We start from the raw sequence: 25,956 nt of genomic DNA on the forward strand, positions 1-25,956 counted from the left end.
ATATGTCTACTTTCTGAGCTGGAATTCTTAACTACCATAGCTGATAATATGGCAATTTCACAAGGAGTGCCTCATCACCATCTCCCAGACCCTGCCTGCTTGCTCCTTTTGTAGAACCTACTCAAAGGAAACATCTAACAAAATCAAGACATCTTGCTGTGTACTATTTCCCCAAGATTTTATTTTTCTATGTTCTAAATGCTGTGTGTTTTAGTCCTAAAATAACTAAGATTTAGAGTCTTTATTTTGTCAACCACTTAGCATATTCTTAAGTAAAACACGTAATACTAGAACAATTGTTTAGGTTATAATACCAGAATACTTGTAATTCATGTTAATTTCTTATATTTTGTATCTGATTATTAAATCTTGTTTCAGTATAGATGGAATAAAAGAAATGTAGATTATTAATTCTGTGACTGTATAAAGAGCCAGTTTCTATTTTCTATTATCTATTTTCTATTCAGAGCCAGTTTCTTTACTTTTATTATTCTCATTCCATTGTGGCATTTCCAATTAATCCACTGAGATGTATGCTTTAAGGACAACGAAACTTTTTTTTAGCAACACAGGGGAAGAAAGTGACATTTCATTGACATCTGTTCATCTTTTCTCATGTTTTGTTTTGAGGCATGCCTGCTTTTAAATCATTTCTAACCCTTAGAATTGGGCTTCCCTCGTTGCTCACATGGTAAAGAATCTGCCTGCAATGCAGGAGATCTGGGTTCAATCCCTGGGTTGGGAAGATCCCCTGGAGAAGGGCATGGCAACCCACTCCAGTATTCTTGCATGAACAGAGGAGCCTGGTTGTTTACAGACCATGGGATCACAAAGAGTCAGACATGACTGAGTGACTATGCTTTCACTTTCAACCCTTAGAGTCACAGACATGTCTGGTCTGTGTTGAAGCTGGAGTTGTATCTTTCCATACTTCAGTCCACTGTGTTATAGTTGCTGGATAAAGTCTCCATTGCTACTGGATGGGCCTTTTGCCCTGAACCCTGGGGAATAGGGCTGGATGACCAAGGAGGAAACCAGGTCATTGGGGCCTTTCTGCTCCTTCACCCCCAGTGAGAGCCCTGGTAACCAGACTCGTGCAACTTGTCTCCAACTCTTTTGGCCCTTGACCTGAAAGAAGAGGTCAAGGGAGAGATGTCTCCTACTTTCTCAGAAGGAGATGATGATCCCCACTAATATGTATTTAATGCTTGCTGTGTGTTAGGCTCCACATTAAGCTTTTTAAATACTTGAATTTGGTTCAGACAGTAAAGAATCTGCCTGCAATGCAGGAGACCCAGGTTCAATCCCTGGGTCAGGAAGATCCATGGAGAAGGGAATGGAACCCACTGCAGTATTGTTGCCTGGAGAATTTCATGGACAGAAGAGCCTGGTGGGCTACAGTCCAAGGGATCGCAAAGAGTCAGACATGACTGAGTGGCTAACATCACCACCATTTTTAAAACAATGTTATGAGATGTATATTAATGTTAGCTTCATTTTATTATTTAAAATAATTAAAATATTTTTCTAAAATACTTGTTGAAAAGCTTTTCCTTCCCTTTTCCCATCTACCTGATGTAGCTAACCATTATTTTTAGTTTTTTGTGTGTTGTTTTGGAGTTTCCTTTACAAATACAGCTATATATACATATATATGTACACACACACACACACTTACATACAATATATATTTTATCTTACCCCCTTTCTTTCGCACCAGAGGGAGCATCCTATATACTCTCTTATGCACTATTCTTTTTTTTTTTTTTTTAACTTACTGATGTGTCTTGGAGAGCATTTTTTAAAATAATTTTAGTTTGGGGTACATTGGGTCTTCATTGCTGTGTGGGCCTTTTTCTCGTTGCAGTGAGTGGGGGCTACTCTCTAGTTGCCACGTGTGGGCTTCTCATTGTGTTGGCTTCTGTTGTTGTGGAGCGTGGGCTCTCGGCACACAGGCTTCAGTAGTTGCAGTTCTCAGGCTCTAGAGCACAGGCTCAGTAGTTGTGGCGCACAGGCTTAGTTGCTCCATGGCATGTGGGGTCTTGATTAGGGATCTGACCCATGTCTCCTGCATTGGCAGGTGGATTCTTTACTGGTGAGTCACCAGGGAAGCTCTTGGAGAGCTTTTTATGCCAGTACATAGAAAGTTTCTCTATTCTTTTTCACAAGGACAGTATAAATTGTGCCATAATTTTATTATATCGTTTTAAACCTGAAACCAGAGCCCACAAGGTTAAATAACTTTCTTAAAGTCAAGGGAAAGATGGAATTCCTCTGTGCCACCTACTTCTGACCCCAAGGGTCACAGAAAGCTGAAGATCATTTGACAAATAAAGGCCATAGCACTTCCCCAGACCAGCCCCCTGCTTTTGCTCCCTTTTGGATTTTCTCTCTGAGGCGCTGCTCCAAGTCTTGTGAGTACTGTTCAGAGCAGAGCAATTTCATGTGTTTGGGGTCTTATCCCTCTGCTCACATCTGCTTTTATTGGGACCTTTTAGATGTTTGCTCTTTCTTGCCTGGAGAATTCCATGGCAAGTGAAGCCTGGTGGGCTACTGTCCATGGGGTCACAGAGAGTCTGACATGACCGAACGACTAACACACACACACACACGTGAACACACACACAGATGTCTGCTCTAGACATATTTGGGAGTAGTTGTTTGTGGAAAGCCTTGGAAACTGGAGGTTTGACTGCAGATCCCAAAATGATGCTTGTGTATATTTCCTTGCTCTACTAGACCTCTGTCTGCAGCCCACTGACCACCTGTCAGAGGCCTGGCTATCCTCTAAAGCAGCTAGAGCTGCTGATACTTTTGGTGATCATTTAGCAGCCCCTTGCCTGTCAACTGAACTGCTCCCATCTGGCTGGTTCTGAACTCTTGGCTGCAGACCCTGACTTTACAATCACTCTTCTGGAAGGCAACATAGGTAAGGGTGAGATAATTTAGTAGAGGCTGCTAGAACGTGGCACACAGCAAAAACTCAGTGAAGATGATGGTGATGATGATGGTACTGATGGTGATGATCTCATGTAATTCTTTAAAAAGCATGCAAACAATAATTATCTTTATTTTACAGATGTGGTAACTTAGAAAGGTTTTTGTTTTTCTAGGGCTCACATTGTCATTGAAAGACAGAGGTGAGATCCAAGTCAAGGTCCTTTCAGGCTAATGTTCTTTGTACTATATCATTAAATAATATTCAGAGGATACCTGTGTTACCAGATGGCACATTTAAGTACACAGTTAAAAAGACACTGTACATACATCCAGGTTCATGCATAAAGTAATGTTACTAAGAGAAAGGGCTTGTGATTGGCATGAGATTCTGCTGTGTTCTTCAGTACATTACAATTATATTAAAATGAAACACCCACTCTTTTTTCTGCAGATTCATCACCCATATATTTTATTTCAATCTCAGAAATATTTGAAACAAGTTTTTTAGGCAGTTTTGGAAAGAAAATTTTCCTTTCAGTAATTCTGATTATAATACTAACAGTTAACTATAATATAAAACTCTAATACTAACAAAGGTTACCTTGCTTGTTTATATCAGGCACTGTTTATATCTATTATCTCATGTACTCCCTATAACAACCTTATGAGATAGGCATTATGGTTTTCATTTACAGATGGGGATTGTGGCTTTAAGTGAAGTGACTTATCCAAGGTCTTAACTGTAAGTGGCAGAAGACAGATGTCAACCAGAGTGAAAAGTGGCCAGAAGCCCTTCGGTGAAATCGCTGTGTTTCACCATAGCTTTCTCTCCCCAGTGGCCAACAATGGGGTGGCCACCCCTGCATCTGTAAGAGGGTGCAGAGTCTGTGAGCCAAGCCTGTTGTGAGTCCTTTAGGATCATTTCTTACTGGTCAGAGATTTTAAATTACATGTCGTAATTTTTGCCAGCTGGATCTCAGTGTTCTGGATCTCTCTGTTTAGGAAAAAAATATCACAGTGTGGTGCATGTTCTTTTTTAATCCCACCTGCATTGTTAGCACCTTTAATTTTTCCAAAGCTTTTTATGTATGTTATCTCATTTGTCAAGTCACCAACTTTTCTTAGCCAGGCTACTGGTGGAATTCTCCTTCCATATTCCTAATATATGCCATTTCTTTCTAAATAAGACCATTCCCAAGTATGGTCTTTCTAGATTAGATGTTTAGAAACCACTTGTTTTATTTAAAGAGCTGGGAGTTAATTTCTCCTATGAGAGCTTCAAAAACTGAACTCATCCTGGCTAAAACCACCAAGTGTGGTCAATCAAAGCCTCTTAAAGCAAATTAGATGCCGTCTGCTTCCCAAGATCTTGGGAAAATAGACCTGTTTGAATTATTATTACAACAAACCAGTTGCCTGTGGTTTCAGTAATTACTCGTGACTACTTACATACAAGTAATTTCTCCTAAGTGAATTCTTTAGATAATTAAATGTCAAACATATGATATTAGTTCAAAGTCAACTTCATTTTCTTTCAGTGACAGATTTAATGTTGTTCACTTAAGTTGAACATTTACTGAGCATCTACTATATGCTAGGTGCTATTCAAGGCATTCTGGATTGCCTGATGGAAAGAGTAGAATCCAACTTTCTCTGCTTCCTCCTCCTATAATACAAACTATTATGTATATTGATCTGCGTTTCTTTGAGGGCAAAGAGTGTGTCTTATTGCTCTTATAGAACACCTAAAATAAGACCTCACTTGTGGAAAGGTCTTCTTTATTTAAAGCGCATGACTTCTTGCTTCATCTGATTTCATGAAGGGAGCTATTAGAAATCTTGGATCATGGGAAAGGGCATTCGTACTTATATTTTCTGTGACAAAGATCAAAGATGGACGTAGTACAAATTCTCTTATCTCTGGGTTCTCACGGTGCTTTGCAATTGTCTAATAACAATATCGTTCTTACACTTGTGACTGTGAGTTCCATGTCAGGGACTGCGTCATTCCTCTGTGTTTTGGCATAGTACTCTGCACATAGGCATTCAGTCAGTATTTGTTGAATTGATCACAAGATGCTTCATTTTCTTTCCAAAGAGGGAGACTGTCTTCATCATTTCTATTTACATCTTAGCTATAGCACATGGTAATACACATTTTGCACCTATTTTGTGATCAGCAAATACTTACAGACTTCGTCTCATTTTTTGTGTGTTGAATTCACTATACTACCGTTTTGCTTTTTAATAGCAAGACCCCCCAATTTGAATCAAGGAATGAGTATCTTCCCTGACTGACCCAGTGAGTAAATAACAACAAACACATGAATAAGGTGCCTTCTCCTACAGCCATAAAATGTCTCCCTCTCACCTGACAAATTGGGAAACAGGGTCCTGAAAAACAGGACTTGCCTAAGGTCCCATGGAGAGATTGCAGTGAAGCTGTGACTAGAATCCAGCTTTATTTTCCAGCCCAAATTTCTCCCTTCTTAACATCTGCCCTCTTTCCCTTTCTTTCCGTCCCCACTGCCACTACCTACGATTGGGCCCTGTCCCTCCCACCTGGAATGCTTCTCTCGCCCTGACTGTTCTCTCTGGTTGCCATCCTCCACACCTCCAGCTCGTCCTCCACATGGTTGCCACGGTGATCTTCCAAAGTGCAAACTGGATCATGCTTACCCTGTTGTGTAAATGTGGAGTCTGCACTCCTCCATGTGCTCCACAGGCAGCAAGGCCTCTGCCTGGACCCCCAGGCCTGCCTCCTCTTTCTCTCCCTCAGATCCTGCTTCCCATCCAGGCTCGAGTGTCTCCAGTGACCGTCACCTTTAATTGTTCCATGACACTGTGCACAGCTGCCCTCATTCTTCCTGCTTTTTCCACCCCTGTTTCATCTTGTCTCGGTTGACAGCAGCATCTGGGGTCTTCTTGGTGGCCAGACCAGGGTCTCTCTTTTATAGAACCGTCGTCTGCATCCTCCGCCCCTCCCCACGCACACTCCCTCCCTCGTTAGAGCTGATGACTAAACACTGTGATGCACTTCTTTCTACCTAAATACCTATACCACGCCTTTCACTTACTTTTTGAACACTTCTCTCTCTCTGAAAGGCCATGGACTTTTTAAGGACAGAGACTAGATCCTATCCATGTTTGTGTTCCCAGAACCTAGCAGTAGGTTAGGCATATAATAGACACCCCGTTACACAGCTGCTGACTCTCCAAAATAAATATAACTTCCATAACCCTTCACAGTGAATTAACTCAACTTATGGTTTCCTTTAAATTAAGCCTCACATGGAATGATAGTTGAATTATGTAAGACTTGAAGGAGAAGTATATTTAAAGAAAAGTAGTGCTTGAAAATGTCTTTCTTGTATAGGTGGTGAATGAATATTTCGCAGGAACCGTGGGATACTATATCAGCATGTTGGTTACACAAAGTGGCCAGAGGGTCACTGAATATTTTTGTAGAGCCCTCTGTAACTGCCTCTCCACTGCTGTGCGCGTGCGCTGTCTCCCTCTCTGTCTCGCCCGCCCCTTTTTCACTGAAAGAAATCCGTCTGGTTACCTGTTGAGCAAAGAGAACTTGGGTCACATTCACATCTTTCATCGAGGAGTAGATTTTCAGCTACTTTTCCAGTTCAGTTGTTAAACTCATTCCTGCCTGATTTACCAATTGCTGAATTGTTCATTTGTTTATTTATTTATGATGTGTGTCCCCTGGGCTTCAGAACTAGCTTCAGAATGCTACTGCTCCATCTGGTTTACATAGAGCATGCTAAGAAGAAATGAGAGAAACAGACCGCGAGGTTGAAGGGAAAAAGAAACCACCTGGCGAACAGGAAGCAGAGAAAAATCCAGAAAAATCTTTCTCTATGAGTTTGTGCTGGGGAAGGGAACCTATTTTCAGCAAGAAGACGTGCTGTATAACTGGAAGTTCACATTTCTACCTGCGATGATCTGATATTCAACATCTATGAGGTCTGAGTTTGTGCAAAACTTTTTGAATCGTGTTGAGGCAGGCTAGTCTCTGGGTCCCAGGACGATGGCCTTTGTTCTTCCTTTTCCCATCTGGTTCATTATTCTCTTGGGCACTTCTTATGCATGAATATGAGCAGCCTTGGAAGGCGTTCTGTCTATGCCATAAAAAAAGATCAGCCTTTGACTTTGGGCATCCTGGATTCTCCAGTAAAAGAGCCATTCACCTTGATAATATGTTTCATTTATTCAGAGTCAGGAAAGGTACGGTGATTAGAGATGCGGGCTTTCGGCATGTCAGGTCCCTGTTAGAGTCTTGCTCTGCTGCTCACCACCTGGGTGATCATGGGGATGCTGCTTCAGCCTCGCTGAGCCTCAAGTTTCCTTATCTCCCAAGTGGAGCTTTTTACTCAGGTAACAAGCTTGTTAAAGCTTGCTGAGAAGATTCAGCAAGCTATGTAAAACGTGGTGGTGGTAGTGGTTTGGTCACTAAGTCATGTCCAACTCTTGTGACCCCATGGACTGTAGCCCACCAGGCTCCTCTGTCCAGGGATTTCCCAGGCAAGGATACTGGAGTGGGTTGCCATTTCCTTTTCCAGGGGATCTTGCTGACCCAGGGATCGAATCTGAGCCTCCTGTATTGCAGGCAGATTCTTTACTGCTGAGCCACCTGGGAAGCCCCGGGTAAAAAGACAGTAAATACTTGGGAATCATCACCTGGTTTTATGAGATCTTTCATTGCCAAGGGCCTCACCATGCCTGGAAAGGCACTGTTGGCCCCAATTGACAGAGGGAAGGGGCTCATATATGTGAGGGTCCCTCGCCCCAGTGACTGTCTTCCCTTTACTCCGCTGCCTTTGGTTGGGCTTGCATATATCCTCTGTTCACCTTTTCCAAGGCATGACTCAGAGCTCTTCCTTCTGACAGCGAGTCTTCTGAATGGGAGACAATAATAATCAAATATTTTGGCGTTACTCCCCAGGAGAGCTAATAGCTCTCTGGGTTCTACATTTAAAGCATGGAAAATACCGCTTTAAAAAGCGATATGAGCAAAAGTGGTATGAGCAAAAACCCAAGGGTGGTACATGATCTGATGTGGATCCCATCTTTGATTTGTATTGTTCTCCCTTCTGTCAAAGGAGAAGAGGGTGGGGGTACATACCCTCCCTAAAGGAGAGCAGGAAAGCAGTGCCGAGTGGCAGCCTGAGTTTCCTCCACACCCTGCCGCTGCTCATGGGCTGGGTGCGTGTTGCCTGCTGTTCATGAAGGGACTCGGGCAGAACAAGGACTCAGCTTCCACAGGTTGGAAAGGCTAATTAGAAACTACATACCCTCTCCAGACTGTCCAGTGATTGTCTGATTGTTAAAAGGAGTGAATATTTTTGCCAGACAGCTTTTCCTGTACACCCTCAGGACCCCAGACCCATCACGGTCAACCAGTCCACAGTTTATTTCAGATGGTTTGTAAGAATACGGGTAACAATAATGTATTGGTTACAATAATACAAGCTCTTGTTCCAGTCAGCTCTTAAAATGAATAATGGTTTAAACACAATAGAAGTTTATTTTCTTTCTTGGGAAGTTCAAAACTTGTCCTAACTCTCCTCTAGGCAGTGATTCAGGGACTTTTTCCATGCTATGGCCCCTCCATTTTCAACATGTGGCTTCCAAGGTCAAAGGATTCATTTGCATCAAGCTGGTGGGAGGGAAACAGAAGTTGAAGGCTTGCTAGGGAAATGTTGTTATAGGCCAGGCCTATTCCATTTCATTGGCCAGAACTCACATTCCCTTGGCCAGAGCTCAGACATATGGCTGCACCTAATTTCTTGGGTGGAGTCTAGTTTTGTGCTCCCGAAGAGGAAATGAGTTTGATGAACCAACCAGTCTCTTCCTCAAAACAATTATGACCGAAACTAACATTTACTAAGTATTTAATTTGTGCCAGGCATAGTGCTAAGCACTTTATCTACATTATTTTAAAGTTCATATACTATGTTTTTCACCCATTTAAAGTATATAATTCATTAGTTTTTAGTATATTCACAGTCATGAAACCCTGACCACCATCAATTTTAGAATATTTGCATTATCTGCCCCCCACCAAAAACCCCCTACACATTAACACTCACTCCCCATTAACAGTTACTCCTCTCATCCGCCCCCCTCCCCCTTGCCGCAACACTTTCTGCTTCAACCCTAGGCAATGACCAATCTATTTTCTGGGTGGGTTTGCCTATTCTGAACATTTCATATATAATGGAGTGCTAATATTCCTTTATATAATCCTCCCAACAATCGTGCAAGGTAGACCAGTTTTTACTCCCATTTTACAGATTTACAAAGGATCAAGTTGTTTAAATTACTTGTCAGTAAATTTAAACCCTGCCTCTCACTTGAACTCTATCACACTGTGCTGTGTCCCAATTATAAAGAATAATTACACCAAGATTTGGGAAAGAGAATGGTAGGGATGTTTGTTTGCTTGCTTTTTAATGAATATCATGCCCAAAAAAAAAAAAAAAAAAACCCACCATAGCTTCTTCCTGGAGGGCTCTTTTACTAAAGTGACAGGGACTTAAGAAGTCAGAGAGCTCAAGGTTTGAAGCCCAGACCTACCACTTACCAGGTGCATATAAAGTATGCGCTGCTTAATTCCTCTTGAGTCTTAGCGTCTTTACCTATAAAATGGGAATAATGAATCTGTTTGCTGGGAGGATTGAATGAGATTAGCCTATGTGAAGCTGTTCCCACAACTTTACATAGTTGATGCCTTGCCAGTGTTAGTTGTTCTTGCTTAGAAGTGAAATTCTGGCTGTAATTGGAACCACAGAAATTATGTTAATGTATTTGGGTCTCCAGGATACTATCTGGGAAGAAATTATTATGACTTGGTGTTTTACGGTGTCCAGATTATAACCCGGGAGTGGCTGAGATCCTTGGAGGATTTCTAACAATGAGGGTTAGGAAATAGGGACGTATTCTCCAAGATAGAAAGGTGTATGCAGATTCTGGTCTATCAACTTCTGATCTCATATGGGCAGAAGAGCTTGTTACAGGCACCTGGAAAGAACCAGCTGAGCCAGTGTAAGTTTGAAGTTCCTTGGGAAAGAAGATAAGCTGGCTGAGTTTCTGTAGGCAAAGAGCCAGTAATGAGGTTTCCAGCATTCCATCACATGTCCTTTTCATCACTTTCAGCTCAAAGTTTCAGACTCAGAGGCCAAGTGTGGCTTTAAGAGATTCACGGAGGCAGTTGGGAAGGAGTAAATTGTTCTTTTGTTCCATTGACCTGTTTTACTCTCTACCCTGTTTTTAGCCATAAAGATACTAAAATTGGCACAAGAAGACCAGGGAAGCAGTGGGAAGGTGGTACTGGCAGTAGCTCATGTCTTGTAGCCACAAGAGACCTTCAGAAAAAAAGGGTCTGAACTCTAGGTGAAATCAAGGGCACATTTCAGTCTTAAAAATTGCCCTAAAAGTCTCTGGTTCTCCCATTTCCTAGTAGCATGGACAAGTGACTTAATCTTTCTGAGCCTCATTTCCATATAGGAGTGTAAGTTGCTGCTGCTGCTGCTAAGTCGCTTCAATTGTGTCCGACTCTGTGTGACCCCATAGACGGCAGCCCACCAGGCTCTGCCATCCCTGGGATTCTCCAGGCAAGAACACTGGAGTGGGTTGCCATTTCCTTCTCCAATGCATGAACGTGAAAAGTGAAAGTGAAGTCGCTCGGTCGTGTCTTGACTCTTAGCGACCCCGTGGACTGCAGCCTACCAGGCTCCTCCATCCATGGGATTTTCCAGGCAGGAGTACTGGAGCAGGGTGCCATTGCCTTCTCCCAGGAGTGTAAGTTGGACCATGGCTTACAACCACACAAGCCATAACCTACATAATTCCAGGGGGCCCCATTCACATACACTAGGGGTCAGCAGATTGTACACGTGCAAAGGGCCAGACAATAAATATTTTAAGTTTTATAGGCCATTTAGTCTCTACTGCAACTAATTAAGTCTGCTGTTCTAATGCAAAAGCAGCCATACATAATACATAAACAAATGGATATGTGGCTAGGTTCCAATAAAACTTCATTTATGGGCACTGAAATTTGAATATCATATAATTTTCATGTGCCACAAAGCATTTTTTCTTCCTTTGATTTTTTTTCAACCAATTAAAAATGTAAAAATCATTCTTGGCTTATATATTTTACAAAGTCAGACAATGGGCCAGATTTGGCCCACAGGCCTAGATTTATAGGCCCCTAACTGCTGCTGCTACTGCTGCTAAGTCGCTTCAGTCGTGTCCGACTCTGTGCGACTCCATAGATGGCAGTTCACCAGGCTCCCCGGTTCCTGGGATTCTCCAGGCAAGAACACTGGAGTGGGTTGCCATTTCCTTCTCCAATGCATGAAAGGGAAAAGTGAAAGAGAAGTTGCTCAGTCGTGTCCGACTCTTAGCGACCCCATGGACTGCAGCCTACCAGGCTCCTCCGTCCATGGGATTTTCTAGGCAAGAGTACTGGAGTGGGGTGCCATTGCCTTCTCTGATAGGCCCCTAACAAATGCTAAAATATGTTCAATGTCCTTTAGAGAGATGCAGTGCGGTGCTGTGATTACTACAAGGACCAAGTAAGAAAGAGCATGTAAAGTGATTAGCATGGTGTCTGCCCTTGTAAATTCTCAGCAAATGGTTATTATTATTTCTGTTTTCTCTCTGAAAAAGATGTTATCAGCTATACTTCAATAAAAATATTTTTAAAAATATATTAACTACTTGCCACAGACATTTGGAAAGGGAGACATTTGCATATTGATTACTTAAGATCTCTACTATATTAAGCTTTTATTATTATTGCAATATATATTAAAATTAAAACTATAAAAACTGGTTTGGGAGAGTGACATTTGAGGCCACCAGTCTTATAATTTTTCCCTAATATCCCAGCATTGTCTCTTCAGTTTGTACACATTATTCAGTATAGGTGTTGCTTGATTGAAGGATTGGGTTCAGGACCTCTGTGGATGTCAAAATTCGAGGATACTCAAGTTGTTTATATAAAATGACATGGTATTTGCATGTAACCTAGGCACATCTTCCCATATACTTTAAAGCATCTCTAGATTACTTGTAATACCTAATACAATGTAAATGCTGTCTAAATAGTTGTAAATGCCATGTAAATAGTTTCAGGTGTGATGATTTTTAATCTTGTATTTTGGAACTTTCTGGAACTTTTTTTTGTTTTGTTTTTTTCTTCAAATATTTTCCATCCACCATCAGTTGAATCATGGACATGGAACCTGCAGATACAAACCACTGTGGTCTGATACCTGGTCTGTGCTGCTAGGTGCTATGTGAATAAATGAGTTTAGGTCTCCTGACCTGACATTGTACAGAAGGCAGTGATCAAGACCATCCCCAAGAAAAAGAAATGCAAAAGGCAAAATGATTGTCTGAGGAGGCCTTACAAATAGCTGAGAAAAGAAGAGAAGCTAAAGGCAAAGGAGAAAAGGAAAGATATGCCCATTTGAATGCAGAGTTCCAAAGAATAGCAAGGAGAGATAAGCAAGCCTTCCTCAGTGATCAATACAAAGGAATAGAGGAAAACAACAGAATGGGAAAGACTAGAGATGTCTTCAAGAAAATTAGAGATACCAAGGGAACATTTCATGCAAAGATGGGCTCAATAAAGAACAGAAATGGTATGGACCTAACAGAAGCAGAAGATATTAAGAAGAGGTGGCAAGACTATACAGAAGAACTATACAAAAAAGATCTTCACAACCCAGATAATGGTGTGATCACTAACCTAGAGCCAGACATCATGGAATGTGAAATCAAGTGGGCTACAAAGAAAGCTAGTGGAAGTGATGGAATTCCAGCTGAGCTATTTCAAATCCTAAAAGATGATGCTGTGAAATTGCTGCACTCAATATGCCAGCAAATCTGGAAAACTCAGCAGTGGCCACAGAACTGGAAAAGGTCAGTTTTCATTCCAATCCCAAAGAAAGGCAATGCCAAAAATTGTTCAAACTACCACACAATTGCACTCATCTCACACGCTAGTAAAGTAATGCTCAAAATTCTCCATGCCAGCCTTCAACAGTACGTGAACTGTGAACTTCCAGATGTTCAAGCTGGATTTAGAAAACACAAAGGAACTAGAGATCAAATTGCCAACATCTGCTGGATCATCGAAAAGGCAAGAGAGTTCCAGAAAAACATCTACTTTTGCTTTATTGACTATGCCAAAGCCTTTGACTGTGTGGATCAAAATAAACTGTGGAGAATTCATAAAGAGATGGGAATACCAGACCACCTTACCTGATTCTTGAGAAATCTGTATGCAGATCAAGAAGCAACAGTTAGAACTGGACATGGAACAACAGACTGGTTCCAAATAGGAAAAGGAGTACGTCAAGGCTGTATATTGTCTCCCTGCTTATTTAACTTATATGTAGAGTACATCATCAGAAACGCTGGACTGGAGGAAACACAAGCTGGAATCAAGATTGCTGGGAGAAATATCAATAACCTCAGATATGCAGATGACACCACCCTTATGGCAGAAAGTAAAGAGGAACTAAAGAGCCTCTTGATGAAAGTGAAAAAGAGTGAAAAAATTGGCTTAAAACAGCATTCAGAAAACTAAGATCAAGGCATCTGGTCCATCACTTCATGGCATATAGATGGGAAAACAATGGAAACAGTGAGAGACTTTATTTTTGGGGGCTCCAAAGTCACTGCAAATGGTGACTGCAGCCATGAAATTAAAAGACACTTGCTCCTTGGAATAAAAACTATGAGCAACCTAGACAGCATATTAAAAAGCAGAGACATTACTTTACCAACAAAGGTCTGTCTAGTCAAAGCTATAGTTTTTCCAGTAGTCATGTATGGATTGAGCACTGAAGAATTGATGCTTTTGAACTGTGGTGTTGGAGAACACTCTTGAGAGTCCCTTGGACTGCAAGGAGATACAACATGTCAATACTAAGGGAAATCAGTACTGAATATTCATTGGAAGGACTGATGCTGAAGCTGAAACTCCAATACATTGGCCACCTGATGTGAAGAACTGACTCATTGGAAAAGACCGTGATGCTGGGAAAGATTGAAGGCGGGAGGAGAAGGGGACAGCAGAGGATGAGATGGTTGGATGGCATCACCAACTCGATGGACATGAGTTTGAGTAAGCTCCAGGAGTTGGTGATGGTCAGGGAAGCCTGGCGTACTGCAGTCTGTGGGGTCGCAAAGAGTCAGACACGACTGAGCAACTGAACTGACTAAACTGACTTTCCTAAGAGCTCATAGTATTCCCCAAAGCAAATATATGCATCCTAAGGGTTTGTAAGATGATAACCTTTCTCTTTCCATTAACTATTCAATCAGCCTTTAAATTCTGATTTGGTTTAGGATTTATAATGTACATGCTGCTAAGTCACTTCAGTTGTGTCTGACTCTGTGTGACCCCATAGACGGCAGCCCACCAGGCTCCCCCGTCCCTGGGATTCTCCAGGCAAGAACACTGGAGTGGGTTGCCATTTCCTTCTCCAATGCATGAAAGTGAAAAGTGAAAGTGAAGTCGCTCAGTCGTGTCCGACTCTTAGCGACCCAATGGACTGCAGCCTACCAGGCTCCTCCGTCCATGGGATTTTCCAGGCAAGAGTACTGGAGTGGGGTGCCATTGCCTTCTCCGAATGTACATGCTATGCCATAGTAAAATGGTTGTGCATACTTAGTCACTCAGTCACATCCAACTCTTTGCGATTCCATGGACTGTAGCCCACCAGACTCCTCTGTCCATGGAATTCTCCAGGCAAGAATACTGGAATGGGTTGCTATTTCCTCCTCCAGGGAATTTTCCCGACCCAGGGATCGAACCCAAGCTCCTGCGTCTCCTGTGTTGGCTGGTGGCTTCTTTACCACTGCACCACCAGAGAAGTCCCAGCATGGTTGTACATCCTACAAATATATAAATATTCAGATAATGGAAGGTGTGCTCATATTTCTTTGGATGATGATGTTGACAGTCAAAGTTTTGAGAAAACTGATTGAGAAGAAAAATAAGTATAAGCTGGTGGTAAACAAGAGTTGGTATGAGTGATGTAGGTTTTTATTCAGAATGAGGCAACTGTTTTTAGGATGTGAATTAACAATTACTCTGGTGTCTACTTTGTGGCAGATGGGAAGCAAGATATGTCACACTTTAAATTTTCAGAATAATGCAACAGCTGTATGATAAGTACATTTATCTCCATTTTATAGATGAGGGACCAAGTTCAGTTCAGAGAAGATAAGCAACTTGTAAAGGTCAGCTTGAATGAATCAGGACTGTCTAACTATAAAGCATGACATTTACCACTTCAACCTTCATTGCATTGAAGAAGTTCACGAAAAAGGAATAATAATTCTCCAATATTCCTAAACTCTGAAGTTAGTATTTTTTCCATCATGCATACTTAGTTTATTGAGTGATAAATGGATAAAATTCCACTCCACCAGAGAACCATGATCAACCCCTTATCCCCTAACCTCTGCACATCACATGCTTCTCACTCTGATTAGAAATCTTCTTAATTAGCTATCTCCTAGTCATCCATCTATTTCTGCTTTATTGACTATACCAAAGCCTTTGACTGTGTGGATCACAATAAACTGTGGAAAATTCTGAAAGAGATGGGAATACCAGACCACCTGATCTGCCTCTTGAGAAATTTGTATGCAGGTCAGGAAGCAACAGTTAGAACTGGACATGGAACAACAGACTGGTTCCAAATAGGAAAAGGAGTTTGTCAAGGCTGTATATTGTCACCCTGTTTATATAATTTATATGCAGAGTACATCATGAGAAACGCTGGACTGGAAGAAACACAAGCTGGAATCAAGATTGCCGGGAGAAATATCAATAACCTCAGATATGCAGATGACACCACCCTTATGGCAGAAAGTGAAGAGGAACTAAAAAGCCTCTTGATGAAAGTGAAAGTGGAGAGTGAAAAAGTTGGCTTAAAGCTCAACATTCAGAAAACGAAGATCATAGCATCCGGTCCTATCACTTCATGGGAAATAGATGGGGAAACAGTGGAAACAGTGTCAGACTTTATTTTTGAGGGCTCCAAAATCACTACAGATGGTGACTGCAGCCATGAAATTAAGACGCTTACTCCTTGGAAGGAAAGTTATGACCAACCTAGATAGCATATTCAAAAGCAGAGACATTACTTTGCCAACAAAGGTTCGTCTAGTCAAGGCTATGGTTTTTCCTGTGGTCATGTATGGATGTGAGAGTTGGACTGTGCAGAAGGCTGAGCGCCGAAGAATGGATGCTTTTGAACTGTGGTGTTGGAGAAGACTCTTGAGAGTCCCTTGGACTGCAAGGAGATCCAATCAGACCATTCTGAAGGAGATCAGCCCTGGGATTTTTTGGAAGAAATATGCTGAAGCTGAAACTCCAGTACTCTAGCCACCTCATGCGAAGAGTTGACTCATTGGAAAAGACTCAGATGCTGGGAGGGATTGGGGGCAGGAGGAGAAGGGGACGACAGAGGATGAGATGGCTGGATGGCATCACCGACTCAATGGACGTGAGTCTGAGTGAACTCTGGGAGTTGGTGATGGACAGGCAGGCCTGGCGTGCTGTGATTCATGGGGTCGCAAAGAGTCGGACACGACTGATCAGATCAGTCGCTCAGTCGTGTCCGATCTGAGTCATCCATCTAGACTCAGCTTACATATAACCTCCTCCAGGAAGCTTTCTTGACTTCACCTACCAGACTAGATGAGATGCCCTTTTCTAGATATCCATAGCACCCTAATGAATCCTTATAAAATATGCTATGCAGCTCTGTAGTTAGTTGTTATCTGCTTGTTGCTCCCTGGCCTGAAATGTTCTTTGTATGTGCTCAGTTGCTCTGTCGTGTCTGACTCTTTGTGATCCCATGGACTGTAGCCCATCAGTCTCCTTTGTCCATGGAATTTCCTCTATCCAAGAATACTGGAGTGGATTGCCATTTCCTCCTCAGGGGATCTTCCCAACCCAGGGATTGAACCTATATCTCTTGCGTCTCCTGCATAAGTAGGCAGATTCTTTACCACTGAGCCACCTGGGAAAGCTTCTTAGGGTGATTGTATTGACCTCCTGCCATCCAACATGGCAATAGGTGCCTGAGACATAACAGACTTTCCATGAATATTCATGAAATGAAGAAATTCCTCCATCACTAATTTTCAGTCTGAGATAACTTTGGCAAACAGAGGGGTTGAGGTTTGTCTTTACTAAGGTTTCCCAGTTTAGGGCAAAACAGTGAACATGAATTAGATTATAGGGGACCAGATAATGATAAGACAGAAAGCAAACTTTTATATGTATAGCTTTTTCCTTCTGGGTTTCTCTTTCTGAAAGGGATACACACACCAATCAAATTTATATTAGTGATGTATATGATTTATCAGTATAGTCCAGTTTCTCTCTGTGTATGTTTATGTGTGGGCACATTTATAAGTAAGTCCACAATTTCTATAAACTATCTTATGATCACTGGAAACTCAACAAAAAGATAGTGTTCATTAACACTCTTCAGGTTGGCCCATCTTGCCAAGTCATTCAGTTGCTCTAAATCTCCTTTGGTCCACAAGCCATTTCCCTCCTGAATGCTTAAAGCTTTGCTTCTTTCTTTGAAGGCAACTAGCATTTACTAAGGGCTTTGGCGATATTCCAGATATTTAACTGAGGTGATCTCATTTAATCCTCAGGTGTTTGCACAAATCCACAGGTCCTGAACCCAGAAGAAAAGGGATCAAGTCAAAAACAAGTCAAGAATTTAGTGAAATAGAAAATCTTCACCAAGAAAGAAGGAGAGGGAAAGACTAAGAAAAAGTCTGAATTTTGTGGAATTCAGTTATGAGTGAATATTGTTAAATTCTCATACAAATTTGTCACATAGGATTATACCAAATTAATTTGTTGATAATAAGATGAGTTTATGACCATTAGCACAAGCAATTTATGTATGAGCAGGGAGGTGCCTTGTCAGCTGATTGAGAGAAAAGCTTTCTTCTTCCCATCACCAAATGTGGCTACATATCATGAGTTTTCCTTTTTTAATTTAAGAACTGGTTTTATTTATCTTATTTATTTTTGGTTGTGCTGGGTCTTCCTTGCTGCGCAGGCTTTTCTGTAGTTGCGGTGAGCAGGGGGGTACTCTCTCATTGCAGTGCACAGGCTTTTCCTTGCAGTGGCTTCTCTTATAAAGCACAGGCTCTAGGGCATGCAGGCCTCAGGAGTCGTGGCTCCCCAGCTCTAGAGCACAGGCTCAGTAGTTGTGGCGCACAGGCTTAGTTGCTCCATGGCATATAGGATCTTCCCAGACCAGGGATCAAACCCATGTCTCCTGCATTGGTAGGCGGATTCTTTACCACTGAACCACCAGGGAAGCCCCCATGATGGGTTTTCTTTCTTGATGAAAAAGGGCAGCATTCAAGCAGTTGTTGCCAGATTTTTACATTTCATAGACCAGAAATGCTTCAGGACAAACTTTTATAGGCCAACAGAATTACCAACCTTTTATCTTGCCAGAAAGAAAGGATATTATGAAATAAGACAAAAAAACACACTAATCTCATTATCAAAAGTGAAAGGCGCTCAGTCATGTCCAACTCTTTGCCACCCCATGGACTGTCCATGGAATTCTCAAGGCCAGAATACTGGAGTGGGTAGCCTTTCCCTTCTCCAGGGGATCTTCCCAACCCAGGGATCAAACCCAGCTCTCCCGCATTGCACGCAAATTCTTTAACAGCTGAGCCACAAAGGAAGCCCAAGAACACTGGAGTGGGTAGCCTATCCCTTCTCCAGGGGATCTTCCCCACCCAGGAATCAAACCGGGGTCTCCCGCCTTACAGGCGGGTTCTTTACCAACTGAGCTATCAGGGAAGCCAGAAATAAAAAGACAACTTAATAGAAAAAACAATAAGAAAAAACAGAGTAGAAAAGACATAATCTCATAATAAAGGAAGGTCATTTTAGCTTGATGAAAAATCACTGCATGCTGCTGTCAGAGCTGTCTCCTAGCTTCTGGTAGTTCCTAGTCTTTTGGCCTCCATTTTCCCTCTTTGCCTATCTGTGTCCCGGTTTCCCCATTTTTTTTTTTTTTTAATTGAAGGATAATTGCTTTACAGAATTTTGTTGTTATCTGTCAAACCTCAACATGAATCAGCCACAGGTATATATATATCCCCTCCCTTTTTAACCTACCTCCCATCTCCCTCCCCATCCCACCCCTCTAGGCTGATACAGAACCCCTGTTTGAGTTTCCTGAGCCATACAGCAAATTCCTGTTGGCTGTCTCTTTTACATATGGTAATGTAAGTTTCCATGTTACTCTCTCCATACATCTCAACCTCTCCTCCCCTCTCCCCATGTCCGTAAGTCTATTCTCTATGTCTGTTTCTCCACTGCTGCCCTGCAAATAAATTCTTCAGAATCTTTTTTCTAGATCCATATATGTATGTTAGAATACGATGTTTATCTTTCTCTTTCTGACTCACTTCACTCTGTATAATAGGTTTTAGGTTCATCCACCTCATTAGGACTGACTCAAATGCGTTCCTTTTTATGGCTGAATAATATTCCATTATGTATATGTACCACAACTTCTTTATCCATTCATCTGTCGATGGACATCTAGGTTGCTTCCATGTTCTAACTATTGTAGATAGTGCTGCAGTGAACAGTGGGATACATGTGTCTTTTTCAACCCCAGTTTCCTCAGGGTATATGCCTAAGAGTGGAATTGCTGGGTTATATGGTGGTTTTATTCCTAGTTTTTTAAGTAATCTCCATACCATCTTCCATAGTGGTTGTATCAATTTACATTCCCACCAACAGTGCAAGAGCGTTCCCTTTTTGCTAAACCCTCTCCAGCATTTACTGTTTGTAGACTTTTTGATGATGGCCATCCTAACTGGTGTAAGATGATATCTCATTGTAGTTTTAATTTGCATTTTTCTAATAATGAGCAATGTTGAACATCTTTTCATGTGTTTGTTAGCCATCTGTATGTATTCTTTGGAGAAATGTCTGTTTAGGTCTTTTTCCCACTTTTTGATTAGGTTGTTTGTTTTTCTGGTATTGAGTTGTATGAGCTGCTTGTATATTTTGAAAGTTAATCCTTTGTCAGTTGTTTCATTTGCTATTATTTTCTCCCATTCGGAGGGTTGTCTTTGCACCTTGCTTATAGTTTCCTTTGCTGTGCAAAAGCTTTTAAGTTTAATCAGGTCCCACTTGTTTACTTTTGTTTTTATTTCCATTACTCTAGGAGGTGGGTCTCCCCCTTTTATAAGGATACCAGTAAGTCCCATTGGATGAGGGAGCCACCCTATTCCAGTTTGACTTCTTAACTAATTACATCTGAGACAATTCTGTTTACAAATAAGGTCACATTCTGAGGTATTGGGTGGGGGTTAAGACTTCAACCTATGAGTCTGTGGTGTTGAATACAAGTTAACCCATACCACAAACCAAACCCATAGAGCTGTTGTTTGTCAGAGTCATTCAGGAGAGGCTGAATACGTTAAAGATATAGTAAAGTACCAGGGGCCATAAGGGTTGTTTGTTTTTTTAAGAAATTTATCATCCTAGGTGAAAGGGGAGCCATGGAAGGGAGCTGAATCGGGAGTACTGGAGTCTGAATTTTGTTTTAGGAGAATCTACTTGCTGTGTAGACAATGATTTGTAGCAAGGCCATAGTCAAAGCAAAACAATTAAGAGGTAATGGCATAGATACATGTGAGAAATGATAGTGGTAAAGGCTACAGAGCAGAAGTAAGGATGAAGAAAAGATCTGGGATATACTTTGAACACAGAATTAACAGCATTTGCTGATGAATAAGATGTGGGATATAAAGATTTATTTTAAAAGAACTAAGAATGACTCCCAGGTTTTTTACCAGAGCAACTTGGTGAATGATTTTGCCATCTTAAAAAAAGGTACATATTAGGAGTACAGTAAATATGGGAGGGGGTGGGACTCACAGCTTTAGTTTTGGACACTTTGAATATGAAAGCCTATTAGACAGTCAAGTGGAGATGCTCTGATGTGGGATGCACTGGATATGAAAGTGTAGCATTCAGGGCACAGGCCAGGGCTAGAGATCTACATGTGGTAGTTTTTAATCCAGAGATGGCATTACTTAAGCCTCAATACTGGAAGTTGTGGCCTAGGGAGTGAGTGTAACGAGAGAGATTAATGATGCGCCCTGGGACACAAGAAACTTAAAAGATCAGGAAGTGGAGAAGGACTCAGCAGAGGAGACTGAGAAGGATGGATTAAGGAGGTGGGAGGGAAACCATGGGGGTCTCAGGAACCAAGTTTAAAAAGTGGTTGACTCAAAGAAGATAAGAGTTACTGTGTCAAAGAGCTGTGAAGACATCAAGTAAACTCTGGCCATTGCTTCTGTTGGTGAGCCTGTCATTATTTGCCTTAAAAGCAACTCTGGTGGAATGGTGAAGGTGAAACTGGAGTGAAGTAAGTTAAGGAGAGAACAGGATATGAAGATGTAAAAACACTGGGAACAGACACTTCTATTTTATGTTCTCTGTTCTCTCAGTCTCTTAGAAGCAGTGGATATAATAGCTAAGAGAGCGGACTCTGCAGTCTTAGACTTCAGTCATTATTCTGACTGTGCCATTTATTATCAAGTCATGTAACCTCTCCAATCACCAAGTCCTCATCTACAAATTAGAGATAAAAGTACAGCCCACTTCAAAATGTTATGAGGGTTGAATGAGCGATGCAAGTAAAGTTTAACCCATCACTGGCGCATAATGTGTCAATAAATAGCAGTGTCACTAAGATGCACAAGTACTGGCACAGCTTCCAGGCACCATGCAGTTCATTATGCTGGGAGAAATTGGTGGCATGGGGTGGTAGTTATGATGGAATACGTGTTACGAGGTTTTGGCCACCTGATGCGAAGAGCTGACTCATTTGAAAAGACCCTGGTGTTGGGAAAGATTGAAGGCAGGAGGAGAACGGGTCGACAGAGGATGAGATGGTTAGATGGCATCACTGACTCAATGGACATGAGTTTGGGTAAACTCTGGGAGTTGGTGATGGACAGGGAGGCCTGGTGTGCTGCGGTTCATGGGGTTGCAGAGTTGGACACGACTGAGCGACTGAACTGACAAGGGAAAGAACAATGTGTTATAATTTAAAAACTGTATAAAAACTCATCTATAGTGATTTTTCATGGATGTGTCATAATGGTTGAATAGCCAGGCAGCAGGGGAAGAATGGTTCTAGAAGGGATTTGGGGGGATCATGGTAGACCAAGAAGCTGAAAATAATGGAAAGATTTAGAGTAGACCAAGCCATATCAGGCCATATGTAGATTGTTGTTGTTGTTCAGTCGCTCAATTGTGTCCAATTCTTTGCGACCCCATGGACTGCAGCACCCTGGACTTCCCTGTCCTTTACCATCTCCCAGAACTTGCTCAAACTCCTGTCCATTGAATGGGTGATGCCATCCAACCATCTCATCCTCTGTTATCCCTTCTCCTCCTTCCTTAAATCTTTCCCAGCATTAGGTCTTTTCCAGTGAGTCGGCTCTTGGCATCAGGTGGCCAGAGTATTGGAGCTTCAGCTTCAATATCAATCCTTCCAATGAATATTTGATTTCCTCTAGGATTGACTGGTTTGTTCTGCTTTCAGTCCAAGGGATTCTCAAGAGTCTTCCCACATAATAATATTTGAAGTAACCCTTTATCTTATAATCACAGTTACCATTTATTCTTTACTACACATGGTGTTTATACATGTTTAGAAGTTCAAGTCCCTCTCCCCCGAGCTCCTGATTATGTTGCATACCTCAGATCCTACAGTGTCCAGTATTATGCTCATGAGAAGAGTGGGCACCTCATCTACTTGTATTCCATATCCTCTAGTAATATGCTTAGAGGATAAAACAGAGAGAATGGTGCATACATTAGTAAAGTAAGTTGGCTACTCAGACACTCTTTAGAAACAGAGCTAAGGAAATCGCTCATATTATACCTGAATAGCCTGGAAGACTATAGCATCACCTTGTCCCACAGAGGGCTAACACTGATGTCCCTCAGGGAACGTTGATTGCATGCCTTGGAGATAGTAATCTCTTATATGGATAAGCTCACCAGGTTGGGACCTTACAGGTACCAAATCATGGCTTGTACTAAATTAGGACAGGAGTTTGCAATGGAACTTTAGAGACAGGACCATTTTATTGTTTGGCATGGCTTGACCCAATGGCAGTAGACGTAGAGCCCTGTCGTTATGTGGCAGGTGCCTGTCTGAAGCGGGCAGAGGGAGCCAGATTGGTCTCCCTGTGGATATCCATTGTGCGGTTATGTGTGCTTTTCTGGGCTGGTGAGCTCATCTGACTAAAGGCGGAAGTGAAGCGGAGGAGAAGCCAGGGAGATGAACAGGTAGCCCAGAACAGGGCCCCCGGGCCTGCCACTCAGGCAGAAAGCCCTCATGTTCCTGGGGACACTCTTCAGTCTGGGTGATAGATCTGTCTGGTGTCGTTTCCACTTTTTCACAGGCTGGCAGATTCACAGTCTTAAGAGAATGTGTGTGTGTGTGTGTGTGTGTGCACGCGCGCGCACGCACTTAGTTGTTCAGTTGTGTCTGACTCTTTGCGACCCCATGGACTGTAGCCTTCCAGGCTTCTCTGTCCACGGGATTCTTCAGGCAAGAACACTGGAGTGGGTAGCCATTCTCTTCTCACAGGATCTTCCCGATCCAGGGATTTAACCCAAATGTCCTGCATTGGAGGTGGATTCTTTACCTTCTGAGCCACCACAGAAGCCCTCTTAACAGAATACTCCTTGGAAAATAGTTTACATGGGAAAAGACAGTTTAAAGAGAAATGAGACAGAAATCCATTTTCCAACAAGAAGGATGGTAAGAATAATAACCAGTAATTTGGGGAGTATGCATTATAACCAGGCACTGCATTTTCTTCTTTTTGATTGTTTTGTTTGGTTGGTTTTTTTTTGTTTGTTTGTTTTTTTCAGGCACTATGTTTTCTTGATGTATTTAATCATGCAAGGTAAACATTAGCATATCCGTTTTTACAGATAAAGCAACCCATGATGCTATAAATCAGTGATCAAAGCTAGGGTGTAAGCATAAGGCTCTTGGGTCCCTAAACCTATGCTCTTTCTGTAATTTCTACTAAAGGCCATAGTGAGTAAACCTGCTCGCATGCCCATCTGCCCCTACAGTTGAATGTGAAACACTACTTGGGATGGAAGGATATGTTTAAGAGCGTGGGCTCTGGAACCAGGTTGCCTGGAGTCGATTCCAGCCCTGTCACTTAGCAGCTGGTATCCTACTCAGATGTGTTAACCTCTCTGAATCTCAGTTTTTTTTTTCATCTGAAATATGTTGTTTGTGATAATACCTACCTCATAGAAACATTTTGAAGATTAAATAAAGATTAAATGAGCCTGAGCACTAAAACTAACTGCCTGGCATATGAGAAGTGCTCGATAATAGCTATTATTATCAAAACATGATTTCTGGTGTTGATACTCAGTGAACCTAGAGAGGTTATACTGACCTTGTCAGTGAGGAAACAGCTCAGATACTGCTCCTCCGTGCTGCCTGCCTGTTAATGATTTTTGGCCAATCAATGGGACTGTTTCTGATTTCTGCACTTCTCCCTGTTTTCAGGGCTTCTTTGCTCTAGAGGTAGCTCGGTAGGATAGAAAGACAGTTTTTTGTTTTTTGTTTTTAGAAAGACAGTTTTAACATCAGAAGACCTGGGTTTGGGGTCAGGCTGGAATCGTACTTGGAAACCATGTGACCTGCGCAAGTCATTCTCTCTCGCTCTCTCTCTTCCTTACGGCTCCTCATCTGCACAGCGGGCAGCTTGAACTCCCGAACCTCTAGGGCCTCTTACAGCTTCCATTTCTAGGAGCACTGGACAGAGTCACTTAACTTCTCTGATGCCTCATTTACACTGTAGCACTGCTGAACTTTCCTTGTTGCTGAGGGGCTCTGCAGAGCCCTTCTCTCAGGGAGAGCGAAGTGTTTGGTGTGCTGTGATGGGCTGTGCAGATATGAGTGCTGGTCTTTACAGAACTGTTATGAGAATTGAACCTGAGTACTATGCCTTGTTGTGTAGGCTTCGGAGACTCACGGGCTTTCCTCCACATTTTGCCATGGTTGCCTACCCCCACTGGGTTGGGTGGATCCACCTTAACAAGGTGTGGGGGAACTCGAGTGAAGGATGGGGGTGCGGTACGGATGGTGGGAAAGCATCTTATTGGTTCGTGCTGGTACATCCCAAACACCAATTACTGTCACGGCTTCTAAGGCTGATATATTTATCAGGATGAGTTACAAGGAAATATATGTACCCAGGGAGAGAGGATGCTGCGTGGTCACCCCCTGTGATGTAAAATATGAGAGTCTAGGAGGGGCTGTTTTATAATTCATCAGGTTTCGCTAGTGAGTTCTGCCGGAGTCTTAGTTATAAAGGCAAGTGTGAACTGGACGGCAGACAGGAGAACCTGGCACCAACGAGACGGAGAAGCTGCCTTTGGTGCCTCCTGCCTCCTCCCTGCTTTGTTCCAATAATTTTGTGCTCGGTAAGTTCCCCGGCTTTGCAGCTAATCGTTGTTGAATAAGCTTGGCAAATGAATCTGTAGTTTGAAATATGCACTTGCTGTCAGAAGTGTGTGTCAGTGTTTGGGCTTCTGACAAATTCCACAGTTCTATTTAATGAGAAAAATAGCTTAAAAGATGAAACAAAAGCCGACAAATCAATTATTCACCTTGATCCTTGGAAGGCTGCTTTCTTTGGTTGCTAAAGTTTCTCAGGTTTCATTCTGTCAGTTTCATTTGTTGGGTGAGCTTTGAAAAGAACAAGTCTCTTTGTCATGAAATTGTTTTGCCTAGCTGCCAAAAGGAGGTATGTACAGGGCGGTTTGTCCATCCCTACCCCCCAGCTTACCCTCCCCAGCAGTCGGTGATTCTTAAAACAGACAGTTTGCCTGGTAAC

At 42.1% G+C, this 25,956-nt stretch overlaps 1 protein-coding gene across 35 annotated transcripts in view; it reads left to right on the plus strand.

Annotated features, from left to right (window-relative positions):
- DLG2 (discs large MAGUK scaffold protein 2) overlaps positions 1-25,956 on the plus strand; it is a 2,352,634-nt gene that overhangs the window by 2,108,340 nt on the left and 218,338 nt on the right. The window contains exon 1 of one of the 35 annotated variants that reach the window (XM_045165958.1): positions 24,804-25,543. The exons of the other annotated variants lie outside the window; for them this stretch is intronic. The gene's annotated coding sequence lies outside the window, so the exon portion shown is untranslated. Of the gene's footprint in view, positions 1-24,803; positions 25,544-25,956 lie in introns of those variants that run through there. 35 annotated transcript variants of the gene reach the window in all.

This window comes from Bubalus bubalis, chromosome 5 (assembly GCF_019923935.1).
Source record: "Bubalus bubalis isolate 160015118507 breed Murrah chromosome 5, NDDB_SH_1, whole genome shotgun sequence".
Classification (NCBI taxonomy): Eukaryota; Metazoa; Chordata; class Mammalia; order Artiodactyla; family Bovidae; genus Bubalus; species Bubalus bubalis.